Raw genomic sequence first — 13,829 nt, 5'->3', positions numbered from 1 at the left:
TCTCTCCCTGTCTCTCCTTCTCTCTGTGGCTTTTTCACATAATGATTAAAATTAAAATAAAATTTTTAAAAATTACTAATACCCAGATCCTACCTCCAACGTTCTTAGCTGGAACAATGACATCACCTTCAGGTGATTTTAATGTGTAGCCAAGGCCAATAATGAGCATCCTAGGGATTTTTCAAAATGTAATTTGACAAGTGTAGGCTGGGCTTTGTGGGCCTTCTGAGATGCAGCCAGTCTCTAATATGCAAGGATATGCAAACCACAGCATGCAAAAGATTCCAGCTCATGCAGGGAGGGAAGGTTAGCATAATGGAGCTAACAAAACTGTGTTTCAGGTTACAGGGAGAGGAGGTAGGTGGGAGAACAGATGTGTTACAGACTACCGGGTTAGGTAAAGACTGACCATAGAGTGTTCTAGAAGATCTTACTGCAGAGAAACACAAATAGAAAAGGCGCCTCTACAAAGTAACGAAGGCAGAGGAAACAGGGTAAGGCAGAAAGTCCCATTGTATTCTTGAAAGTCCATATATGGAATACATGGAGATTGTTGGATTTAGGAGAAAATAAAGGGGCCAATGTGGTGGCCTAGCAGATTCAGCTGCCATCTATGATAGCAGCTTCCAGCTTGTGTTCTGGCTGCCCCATTTCTGATCCAGCTCCTTGCTAATGGCCTGAGAAAAGCAGCTAAAGATGGTCCAATTGTTCAGTTCCTTGTCATTCATGTGGGAGACCAGGGCGAAGCCTTTGGTTCTTGGTTTTAGCATGGCCTTCTAGGGAGTGAACTAACGGATGGAAGATTCTCTTTCTCGGCCTCTTCATCTCTTTCTGCAACTCTTTCAAATATATCTTTTAAAAAAAAAGAATTAATTTGAAAGAAAAGACAGATTCAACTGTCTGTGCACTGAGTCATTCTGGTTTTCCCTGAAGGATATGGGATGGTGGCAACAGTGGGGGAGAGACACTGAGCTGGGCCCAGGCAGATGCCATGGGTGGAAATGCAGACCTCCCACAGGCCTGGGCTATCTAAAACCTCCGTTTTGGTCTTTCTCATGCAGTCTCTTCTTCCTGTTGGTGTTTAAATGGCTCTGCTTACATGCTCTCTTTCTTCATCATTTTATCTGATCTTCTATGGCCTGCTCTTCCCAGTCCCCTGGGGGTCGGCAGAGAGGACGGGGGCTGGGCCCATCAGCCTCCAGGGAAGCTTTCAGCAAAGCAGGCACCGGCTCCTCCCGGATGCTGCCTGCCAAGGCTGGTTCCAAGGCTGGCCTACCCATCTAACACTGGAGTCCAAGGAGACCCACAGAGCATGCCAGGACCCCAGGTGGCAGTGGGAAGAGTGGCGACGATGGTTCAGTGTTCTGATCCACCTGTCCAAGCTTTAGCAAGTTCCTCGCTGGGCACTGCAAAAAGGCTCACGGAAAACCCGGGGCAGCCTGAATCTTTTCCTTCCTGGCCCTCTGTCACCTCTAAGGTCTATACACTGACTTCAGTTCTACACACTTGGGGTATTTGTATTTTTTTAAAAAGATTTACAGATAGTTGACTTAAAGGAAGGGAATGTCTTCTTTATCTCTTCTTCCTCCTTGCTGACTGGAATGCAGACCTAAGTGTCCGAATGTTGGCAATGATTCTGGACCACTGAGGATGAACCACTGAGGATGCTGAAGAGCAAGATGGAAGGAGCCTGAGTTCTTGTCCCAGGGGAGATGGAGCAGATGCTCCCAGCCATTCCTTCCCGCTAAATGCAGCTGCAGACCCTGCACAGAACACGGCAAGCTGGCATCTGCACAGTGTATTAGGAACACAGAGTAGATAACTAGAATTTAGTCTAGCCAATTCAACGATGAGTTTTCCTCCTTTGTGGCTCTCTATTTTCTTCTAGCCTGAACTGTTCAAGACAGCCCAGACCAGAAAGTGGGCAGCTGGGCATGGCCACAGTTCCAGGAAAAGCTCCACAGTTCTGGTTTGATGCTGGGGAGATGTCATGCCCCCACATTGAGGAATCCCTCAGTATTCATTTTCAGTTCTCTTGCATCCTGGCTTTGAGGCACTGCTGTCATGGTAGAGGCAACAGCCATGACAGGGGGCAGGGAGACCTGCAGGCACCTGGAACTCCAAACAGAACTTCTCTCTCTGATGGGGGGTGACTGTGATCCCTTCCTTGTAAAGCAAATCTCACATGTTTGATTTTTCTCTACCTCTTTCTATCCATCAGCGGGCCCATCACAGGTAAGTTGGGGGAGCTATGTAGCAGAGAATAAGGATACTCCAGCTTCCTGCCCAGAGCACCACAGAGAGCCAGAGTATGGTGGAGCTCTCACAGAGTGAAGGAGCTTGGGAAAGGAGCCCTGTACAACTCCTGGCTCCACCCTCAAGTCACATACCTGACCCAAAGGAGTGTTCACAGCCTTGAGTGGTGAACTGCTGCTCAGATCGCCACTCAAGTCCCACACCGGCCACCCGATGTCCTGCATGCCAGGCAGGTAGGAACAGCATAGGCAAGTCTCTGACATCAGACATGACACTGGGATCCTAATCTATAAAAAGCTGGCCTAGACTGGAACAGATCTCTTGCCTGGCAAAAGAAGACTGCCCATGTGCTGCATGGAATTTCAAGACTTGGAATCCAATAGTAGAGTACTTAAAATATATAAGATACAGTCCAAAATCAGTGGCCTACTAATAATGATCCAGAGAAATCTGAGGTTCTATGGGAAAAGACAGCCAACATGCAGGCCAAAGCACAGATATTTTTAAAGTGATATTTTTATGTATGTGAAAGGCAGAGTGACCATACACACACATACACAGAGAGAAAGAGAGAGAGAGAGAGAGAGAGAGAGAGAGAGAGAGAGAGAGAGAGAGAGAGAGAGAGAGAGATATCTAACTGCCTAGAAACCAGGAGTCCACATGGACTGCTGATGCTGGATAAGAATGCCCTCTCTCTTCCTTCTGCCTTGTTACCTCTGACCTTCACCTCTTTGGTGGAATAGAAAGAGAAGCTAAGTGACAAGGGAATATTCAGAAAGAGCTTTGTCTGATATTTTCCCCTCAACTTTTGTTGTCACTTTTTCTGAATTTTTATATTTTAGATGTATTTTTTAAATGATCAGTATATAGCTTTATTTTTGGTTTTATTTTTTTCGGCAATGGTTTTCTGAACTCCTACTTAGGTTGAGTTAAATGTATTTTGACAGATACTAGGGTACTTCAAAGAGTCTGTGCAAAGTGGAATTAAAGGTTTATTTTGGTGCCACAAAATACAAAATTCATGCACAGGAGAGGTCTTAAATTTCTGAAAAATGTGTATTGTAAAAAAATAACTTTATAGATTTCAGAATTTTAGTACCACAAGAATTTTTAAAATCTCATTTTGCACACTTTTTGAGAGAGCGTTGTGCCTATATCCATGAAACAAACACTTCACTTAAAATATAGAACATTTCTAACTTCTGGGAAACTTGACGTATGTCCTTTTCATTTGATCATTTCCTCCTCCAGGGGGAAGACACTACTTTTTAATCCTGTAGATTAGAGTTGCCCATTTTGAGCTGCATATAAATTGACTCTTAACATACATAGACTTTCACGCCTGGCTTCTTGTGCTGAATATTTTTTGAGATTCAGTTAGAGTTTTGCATATTTCAGTAGTTGCTTGTTGTTTATTGTCAAATAACCTTCCATTTATAAGTGTACCACAAATTGTTCCACATTGAATTATGAATCAGCATTTGGGTTGTCCTACTTTTAGCTATGATAAGTGAAGTTGCTGAGAAGATTCTCCAGGTCTTTTGTAGACCTGTTTTGATGTACCTTGAATTAACGTTAACAATCAGAATTGCTATGTTCAATGAAGTTACACTCTTTCTAAAAGATGCCGAGCTTTATAGTCCCTGAAATGAAGTCATAAAATCTTAGAAATATTTTGCTTACTTTGTGGCTTGCCATTTGTTGTTTAAATGTACAAGTTTTAAATTTGCTAACATCTAATTTATCTTTTTTTATGATTTGTGCATCTTGCACCTGCCATGAGAAATCTTTGCTTGACCCAAGAATATAGGAACCATCCTTACTTATTAAGGTTGAATAATTTTAACCTTTTTAGATGTATGACCAGATTTTTCTCAAATGAAATGATTTTATTTGAATTTTATCAGTCATGAAAAACACCTCTTTTTATATGTATATAAAAGTATATATTGTATGTATATAAAACACACATATGTATATATTTATATGTACATAAAATGCGTATATTTTAATGTATATTTATATGTATATAAAATGTGTATATTCTTATTGCAAAGGCAGATTTGCAGAGAGGAGGAGAGAGATCTTTCCTCTGAGGGTTTACTCTCCAAGTGGCGGCAGTATTTCTTGATTGGTTGGTTGAATATTTTATTGATTTTGCTGATCTCACAAAATTAGGTTGAGTTCTACTGATTTTCCCTATTGTATTTATATTTCACTCACTTTTAATTATTCTTCTATTTTTTCTGCTTATTTTAAATTTCATTCAGTCTTTTTTCCACTTGAAGGTGAAAACTGAGCTCATTACTACAGAACATTTTCTTTCTAATTCAGGAATTTGAAAGTACAAAGCCCACCTCTAATAACACTCTCGAAGCATTCCCTAAATTTCCATATGTTGCATTCTCATTTTTGTGCAGTTCAAATTTCCTAGTTTCCATCGATTTCTCTTCTGACTCATGATTATTCAGGAGTGTGTTATTTAATTTTTGAATAACTGGAGATTTTCCAGAGATCTTGCTAATTTAATTCTACTGTGGTCAGAGATCATCCTTCATATGATTTGAATCATTTTCAAGTTGAGACTTATTTTTGGCCCAGAATAGGGTCTAATACAACTTTTTCTTATATACCTGAAGAAAAAAATGTGAATTGTACTACTATTGGGTAAAGTGTCACATAGGTCAGGCTGTTTATGTCTCTTCTATATTCACTGGCTCCCAGCTTTGAATCTGCTCAGCTGCAGCTGTTGTGGCCACTTGGGGAATGAACCAGCAGATGGAGGATCCTTTTCTGTGTCTCCTTCTCTCTGCGAATTAGCCTTTCCAATAAAAAAATCATAAAAAAATTTATTTAAAAATTTTTAAAAATATTTAAAATTTTAAAAAATAATCAATTTATTTAAATTTTTTTAAAAAATTATCATTATTATTTTTTAAATGCCCCCAAGAACGAGGGTGGAGCCAGGTCAAACGCAAGCGCCAGAAACTCCGTTCAGATCTCCTATGTGGGTAGCAGGAATCTGAGTTCTTGTGTGACTATTGCCTGCCTTCCCAGGCACATTAACAGCAAGCTGCATCAGAAGCAGAGGAGCCGGGATTCACACGGGTACTCCCATGTGGGATGCAGATACCCCAGTAGACAGCTCAACTGCTGTCACACCTCCAGCCCCATAATCTCTTTAGATCAGAAGTCTCTTGGATTCTGCTCAAGTCCCTCTTCCTGCATCACAGCTGGCAAAGTCTTGAACATGAGCTACGGCAGGTGTATGCTCAGTCTCCTGAGGGTTACAGTACCTTTAACGTCACTGTTTCCTAGGCAGTCTGTTCTCTGTATCATGGATTTTACTTTCTTGGATTCAAACAACAATGGTTTAAAAATCTTTAGGAAAAAAAATCTCACCTGTCCTAAACATATAGTCTTTTTCCTCGTTGCTATTCCTTGAACAATGTATCAGCATTGTACCAGCTTTAGAATGTATTACATTTGCAAGGCTATGGAACAATTAAAGTATTCAGGAAAGGGTGGGCACTTGCACTGGGGGTGATTCTGCCTGCGATACCCACATTCCACAGTGGGGTGTTTGGGGTCCACGCCCCAGCTCTGCTTCGGATTCCAGTTGTCCCACTGCACGTCCTTAAAGGCATGAGGTGATTGCTCAAATATACAGGCCCCTATTGCACACATAGGCATCTTGAGCTGATTTCCCAGGCTCCTGGCTTCAGCAGGTATTTAGGGAAGTGAGTCAATAGTTGGAAGATTTCTCTCTACTATTCAAACAATATTTTAAAAAATCATGAAATATTCACAGATCACAGATTTGAAGGACAGGCTTGGGCCTCTGGATTTTGATGTCCACAGGGTTCCTGGTGCCAGTGTCCTGAGAATAACAAGGCTTAACTGTGTGATGTCTGCTTTTTGGGGTGGTAGGGTTGGGGGATCCCTCCATTTTTGTTACTCCTTGCCGGAAAATGGGATTGGAGGGATTCTTTCAGAAACTAGAGAATTGGGTAATCCTTGCTGAATCCTTCACAGAATCAGACAATCGCACCTGTGTCTTCCCTTGGTCCTGGGATAACAGACAGCACAGTCAAATTTGATGTACTACAAGGATGATGCAGTGCCACGGCGCTTCCCACACAGCGAGCAAAGCAAGATGTCTTTGTGCAAGAAGCCTCCTGCCTCCGTCAGAAGGGGGAGTGTCCAGAGGAACATGCCAGGGCAAGGACTATTAGGCACAATGTCAGGGAGCTGGTGGGACAGAAGCCGAATGACAGCTGTCAATCAATCAGTAGGCAGTGACAAAAAAGCAGCAGAGGGCTAGAACTGTAATTCTGCTTAGCCTGCTCATGATGAGACAACAAGAAGAAGACCACCGACGGGTCAAATTGGTTCTTTTGTTTTGCAAAAGGTAACTTATGAGGGAGAAGCCAGCATTTTCCCCACTCAAGGAGGGACCCCATCTCACTGCTTATTAGCCTTTCTAACACCTCACAGAAGGAGCCCTCAACTGCAAGACCCCAAGTCCTCTACTGCAGATTGAGAATATGAGCAATTTTTTCTTTAACTAATGAAATTTTTACAATGAGTTGAATATGAATGAAGGAAGGCTTGCAGGCAAACCCCAGAATCATGTTTTTTTTCTGTAAGATCCAAAAGCTCTTAACAAATACAGCAATCAATATGCAAATGAGGGTCTCAATCAAAGGCTTTCTCTGCTCCCACTGCCTTCTGGGCTGCCTCAGTTCTGCTGGCAGGCTTCTGTCTTCCCTCTTATCTACCATTCTCTAGATGTCTCTTCCTTTCACTCTTAATCTTTCAAATTCTCTTCTCACTATGTTGGAATATAAGTCATATTTTACTGTGAGAATTATCATTATGTGCATAAAGCATGACGTCACTTCAACATTCCCTGAGTTCTAATATTAATGGCCAAAACGGGTTACTGGCTACCAGCACCCTCCACATGAGGCTGGAATGCTGGTCCTGGGCAGTGAACGGGGTGCAGTGTGCTGGCCAAGTTTTCTCAGCCACGGGATTTCATCTGTTTCACTCTGCCACAGACGTCACCTCTTACTCAGGGTCTAGAGTAAGGTGCCAGACCAGGAGACAGGTTTTGGCATATGTGGGGGTGAGGTGGGGTGGGATGGGGTGGCATGGGGAAACTCTTGCAAAGAAAAAGGATTCCTTAGGTAGTTCAGTCTGATAACATGATTCCTTTAAGATCAGACCTTGCTTTGGGGTCTTAGAAGAATGTCTAGGACCATAAGTGGATAACACTTCCACAAGGAGGGTGATTTTATATATGTCCTATTAACCTGGCATCTTTTTTTTTAAGTTTTCTTTACTTGAAATGAAGAGTGGCAGTCACACTTGCACATACGCTCACATACTTGGAGGAGGGGAGGAGGCTCATCCACTGATTTAATTCTCCAGATGGCCCAATAGTCAAGGATGGGCCAAACTGAATTCAGAGGTTAAAATCTCCATCTTGTTCTCTCTATGGGTGGCAGGGATCCAAAGTGCCTGGGCCTCCCAGGGTGGGCATTAGCAGGAAGCTGGATTGGCAGTGGACTTGGTGACAGAGCAGAAACACAGAAGATTAAGTCCTGGAGGGCAGTGAGGAACTACCCACTGTATCACACCTAGAAAGAGGACAGAATGTAAAACTCTGTTTTTAAGATAAGAAAATAGGTGTGGGAGTAGAACAGTGACAAATGAAAAGCCCAGAGAATGAACACATGTGCTCACTACGCTTTTCTCTTTAGCTCTGTGTTTATGAAACTTTTCCTAACAAAAGTTTAAAACTGAATTTGGACACATCTGTCATGATGTGAAGTCAAACTCCAGCCCCTAGGAAAGGCATCTGAGCCACAGGACTCACTTATCTCCTTAGTGTAATTCCCTTCATCTGTCTCCATGAACCCCAGCCTGCCTCTACGCACCTGCTGGGCTGCAGCATGCCACCTCCTGGGCCCCAGTCTGAGCAGTTCGCTGAGTTCTCTCTAGGGAATTATTTTTTTGGAAGATTTATTTATTTTTACTGCAAAGTCAGATACACAGAGAGAAGGAGAGACAGAGAGGAAGATCTTCCATCAGATGATTCACTCCCCAAGCGGCCGCAATGGCCAGTGCTGAGCTGATCCAAAGCCAGGAGCCAGGAACTTTCTCCAAGTCTCCCACATGGGTGCAGGGTCCCAAGGCTTTGGGCCGTCCTCGACTGCTTTCCCAGGCCACAAGCAAGGAGCCTGATGGGAAGCGGAGCTGCCGGGATTAGAACTGGCGCCCATATGGGATCCTGGTGCTTTCAAGGCAAGGACTTAGACTGCTAAGCCACAGCGCCGGGCCTTCAAGGGAATGTCTTATGGAAAGACCAATCTCTTCATTTTTGTTGCTGTTTGTCAAATGAATATCCTGGTGCTCAGCTCTGGCTATTGTGACCATCTGGGGAATGAACTAGCATATGGTTCACTTTTCTCTGTAAATCTGCCTTTCCAATAAAACAATAAACATTGGAAAAAAAGAATTAATGTCCTTTCCATTTCAAAAATTTTCAATGACTGCTTTTTTTGTAGAAATAATTATTTGGGAATCAATGTTGTAGTGTAGGAGGTAAATCTTCCACCGGTGATGCCAGCATCCCATATGGATACCAGTTCATGTCCTGGCTGCTCCACTTCCAATCCATCTCCCTGCTAATGTGCCTGGGAGAGCAGAGGAGGACAGCCCAACTGCTTGGGCTCCTGACACCATGCGAGGGACCAAGTGAGGCTCCTGGCTTTGGCCTGGCTCACCCCTGGCAGTTGTGGCCATTGAGAACATGAGCCAATGAACAGAAGATCTGTCTCTGTCTTTCTGAATTTCAAATGCATAAATAAATCTTAATAAATCATTTATTTTTATTTATTTGAAAGTGGGGGAGAGGGAATATCTTTCATCTGCTGGTTAACTCTCTAAATTCTTGCAACAGCCAGGGCTGAACTAGGTCAAAGCCAGGAACCCAGAACTCCATCCTTGGCTTCCATGTAAATGATGGGGACCCAACTACTTGAGCCATCACCACCTGCTGCCTCCCAGGGTCTAGGAAAGTGGAATTGGAACACAGGTAGAATAGGAACCAGGCACTTGGTATTGGAATGTGGGTAATCCAAGTGGCATCTTTACCATTGTGCCAAATGCCCAGCCCAACCACTGCTTTGCAAAAAACCCATGGGCCTATAGGAGAAATTCCAGAGATGTAAAAGCCCCTGCCTGTGAGACTCATTGGATGAGGGTGAGAATTTACACCATGAATGCTGCCCTCCACACTCCCAGTGGATGTCCCTCTCCCTTCTTTCATTTTTTAAAAACTTTCAATGTCTCTTGGATGTGTTTCAGAATATATTTCTGAGGGCTCACCCCCCCCCCCAGTTATATTTCATCTTAGGACTCATGGGTGAGAAATTCTTGAGTGATTTCTGCAGGTGGACCAGGGAGAGATACAGGGCTTGGTGCAGGTTGCCAAGTACAGCTTCACTCTGCAATGTATGCCCAGGTCCACTAACTCTGGGAATACAGGGTGCAAACTGAGTGACTGCTGTGCTGATTTCTGGAATATCCCACAGTGATTCAACCAGCCAGAGAAACCATGCCACTTAACTCATCTAGCAGAATCCTAGCAGGTTTGGCCCTTTGCCAAGGCATTTTATGAAATTCTGGCTGTAATACCAGCTCTGAGTAGAAATTGTATCAGTCAGGCTGGTTAGCAAGATATTGAACAAGTTGCAATATCTTTTCAGCGTTCAGCAACCAAAAAAGTATTGATCCACATTCTTTCTTAGTAGTATATATGGAAATTGCCTTGTAATCATTATGTATTCATAAAATTGTGACTGGAGGCAGATTAGCTGGCAGAAAGTGGTCTTGTTGTATCTCCTCTTAGAAGTGCTGATGTTGGATAACTCAACAACCATGCTTTCAACATTCACCAACATGAGTACATGGTAAAACAAAACTTGGCACATTTAGAATTAAAACCACAAAGATGTGCTCTCAATAATCATGGAATTAAGGCAGAAACCCACACTAGAAGGAAAATAGAGGTCCTGATCACTTGAAAAACTCACATGAAAAACACTTGAAAAACACACTTGTAAATCGTTTCCATAAAGATCCACGTTCAAAGAAAATGGCAATATTCTGAACCGAGTCAGAAGGCACGAGCACAGTCGTGGAGTACTCCCCCCCAGGCTCATAGCAGCCGCCACAGTGCTCAGTGCTGCCGATGAGGACGTGTCCCAATCCACACTCTCAGCTCCTAAGGAAGACACATACAAGGGAGCAAAACAGGCCCAAAGTCACCTTAGCGAAGGGAAGGAAGGGCAGACATTACCAAAATACAAACAGAAAAAAAAAAATCAGTGGAAAAAAACGTGCTGATTGTTGAAAATGATGATCATCATCAGTGAAGCTCTTTGAAGACTTTCCAAAAGAAAAAGAAAAAAGTAAAGAACCAGCTCGTGCTGGTTTGCCTGGGACTAAACATCCCAAAAAGCACTGTAGGCCTAGGAAAACCAGAACCGTTGGCCACACTGCGACCAATTATCCGGGGATGCGAAGCAGAATTTCAACACACCCTACAGACATCTAAAGAATGGAAGAAAGACCACGGCCAACCACATTCACAAATCCAGCAAAGCAGATGGTATGGGTTCGTTCCTCAAACACCGCAAATGACCAAAAGTTACTGAAGATGAAACAGACACCCCAGACGCCCTGCGAGTATCCAGGAAAATGAATCCAGAACTCACTTTCGGAGAAACAAATGTCCAGACTCCCATGATTCACTGGCAAATCTGACCCACTGTCTGAAGCAGTAGCACCATTTCTATAGAATCTTTCTGGAAGCATAACCAGAAGAGACATTTCCCAATTCATTATTTGATGACTGAAGTTCTAATACTCTCAAATATTCCAATAAAAGAAAACTACAGATGCATATCCTGTGAACATAAACACAAATATTTTCCTTCTTTTTTTTTTAAGATTTATCTATTTTTATTGGAAAGGCGGATATACAGAGAGGAGGAGAGAGACAAAGATCTTCCCTCCAATGGTTCACTCCCCAAGCAGCTGCAATGGCAGGAACTGAGCCAATCCGAGGCCAGGATCCAGGAGCTTCGTTTGGGTCTCCCACACAGGTGCAGGGTCCCAAAGCTTTGGGCCACCCTTGACTGCTTTCCCAGGCCACAGGCAAGGAATTGGATGGGAAACGGGGCTGCCAGGATATGAACCGGTGCCCATATGGGATCCCGATGTGTTCAAGGTGAGGATTTTAACCGCTATGCTATCGCGCCAGGCCCAACACAAATATTTTCAATCAGATAGTAGTGAACTAAATCTAGTTCTCTTCTCCCTTCTCTCTCCCTAAGCACACATGCCATATAAACATTACAGCACAGTGGATTTTTGCCTGTAAATATAATAAGGCTGGTTCCATTACTAAATAATCAGTGTGAACTATCATATTAACAAGTTAAAGAAGTTAAATCAGTGATTGTAGAAGTTGATGCAGGAAAACTTTGACAATATTTAATAATCACAATAAATATTTTCAGTGAACCAGGAATAGATGTTGACATTCTCCATCTGTTAAGAAAGCATTTATAATATATGTACAGCTACCGGCAAATGTCATGGTCAAAGCATAAATTATTTTCTTTGAGATTAGGAACAAGACGATCCACTTTCCTTAAGACTAGTCAACATTGCACTTCAAATTAACATAACAAGAAAAAACAAACACCTTAGAAGTCAAATTATCCCTGCTTACCACGGCATGATATAAAAAAAATCTCAAATTACAAAAAGCAGAAAACCTCCTACATTGAAAAGAACTCCATGATAACACAGATGCAAACGCAATTCACAATGCCAGTAATTCTTTGTACACAGATGGTCTCCCACATGACAATGGCTCAACTTGTGACTTATCCCCTGTACAAGGAGTGAAATGGAATAGACATTCAGTAGGAATGATGCTTTAAAACCTGAATGTTGAGTTTTCCCGAGCTAGTAACATGTAGAACTATCCTCAGTCTTTTTTTCTTCCCTTCCTTCCTCCCTCCCTCTCTCCCTCCCTCCCTTTCTCCACTCGGTTTTGATGCTGGGCAGTGTAGCCAGTAGCAAGCAGCCCCTGGCGGGTCACATGACTCCAAGGGTATATAACAGTCTATAGTGTACTGTGTTGCTAGGCTACCATGTTTAGAAGGTGCTGTGATTTGGACTAAGATTTGGCTCCCAAATTCATGCAGGCATTTATACAGTAAAGTTGTAAGCTAAGGGTACAGAAGAGTCGAAACTCTGATTCTGTTGTTCAGGAGGTGGGCCCAGAGTGAGGGTCTGCGGAAGTTGGGGGCGTGCCCTGAAAAGGCTGGTGATAGTTCTCCAGAAGGTTGGTGAAAACGGCAAAGTGCAGCCCGGCTGTTTGCTTCTGGCCTCATCATGTGTTTCTCCCTGCGGACGGTCTACCACTGACACCTGCTGCCCTCACCTGACTCCTAGCCCAGGAGCACCCCAGCTTTGGACTTGAGCCTCCAAATATAGATTAAGCTTCCTTATATAATAAGGTAGGTGCACTCAATACATTTCTGACTTTTATTTTCAAATTACAATTTTTTTGAATATAACTCTTGTACATTGAGGGAATAAATAGATGGAACTTAAAATTTAATGCATTTTTCAATAGTTCAAAAGAGCAAAGAAGGAAGAGGGATGAAAGAGGAATTAGGAGAAAGAAATACTGAGGCACAAATCTAACAAAACATAACTTCTATATGCTTGAAGCCATAAAACTCTTAAGAACATCAACGAAGACATTTTAAAAATACAGACATATCACACACATGCAGAGGAAGTTGTTAAATTTCCCCAAATTGTCTACAAATGTAACATAAGTCAAAAGCACTTCGAGAAATCATACCACACACTTTTAAGACTTGCTTCAAAGCCACACAAATGAAGAATTGCTACGTAAGTGTAGCATTGCTGAAGTGATAAACAGATATATGGATCAGAAAAGGGAGTGTAGAAACAGACGTACACAAACATAACCAACTGATCTCAAACAGAGGATCAAAGGCAATCCAACAGAGAAGACATTAACTTTTCAACAAAACAGTGAAACAACTGGACATGGAAAAATCAAAATGCAACTTCTGCAATGATGGGTCTAACGCCAGTGGATCACATATATGAAATGCTTAAGTCTTTCAGGAAAATGTAAGAGGATATTTTCATGACCTGGGGCTATGCAAAGAGTTCATGAATAGGATACCAAAAGCATGTTTCTCCATAGAAAATACTGGCACATCATCAAAATTTACAACATTTGCTCTCGCAATGGTCATTAAAAGAATGAAAATGCATAACGCACACTGGAAGAAAATACTTGTCAATCATATCTCTAAGTCTTATATGCAGGTGGCATAGAGAGTTCTCAAAGTACAATGCAACTTAAAAATGGGCAAATAGCCTGCACACTCCACCCAGTAGGATGTACAGAAGGAAAACAATGCTGATAGGAAGATAAAGTT

The sequence above is a fragment of the Ochotona curzoniae genome, unplaced genomic scaffold, assembly GCF_017591425.1.
Source record: "Ochotona curzoniae isolate NIBS_2020 unplaced genomic scaffold, NIBS_Ocur_1.0 contig_2688, whole genome shotgun sequence".
NCBI lineage: Eukaryota > Metazoa > Chordata > Mammalia > Lagomorpha > Ochotonidae > Ochotona > Ochotona curzoniae.
This window is presented reverse-complemented; position numbering follows the sequence as displayed.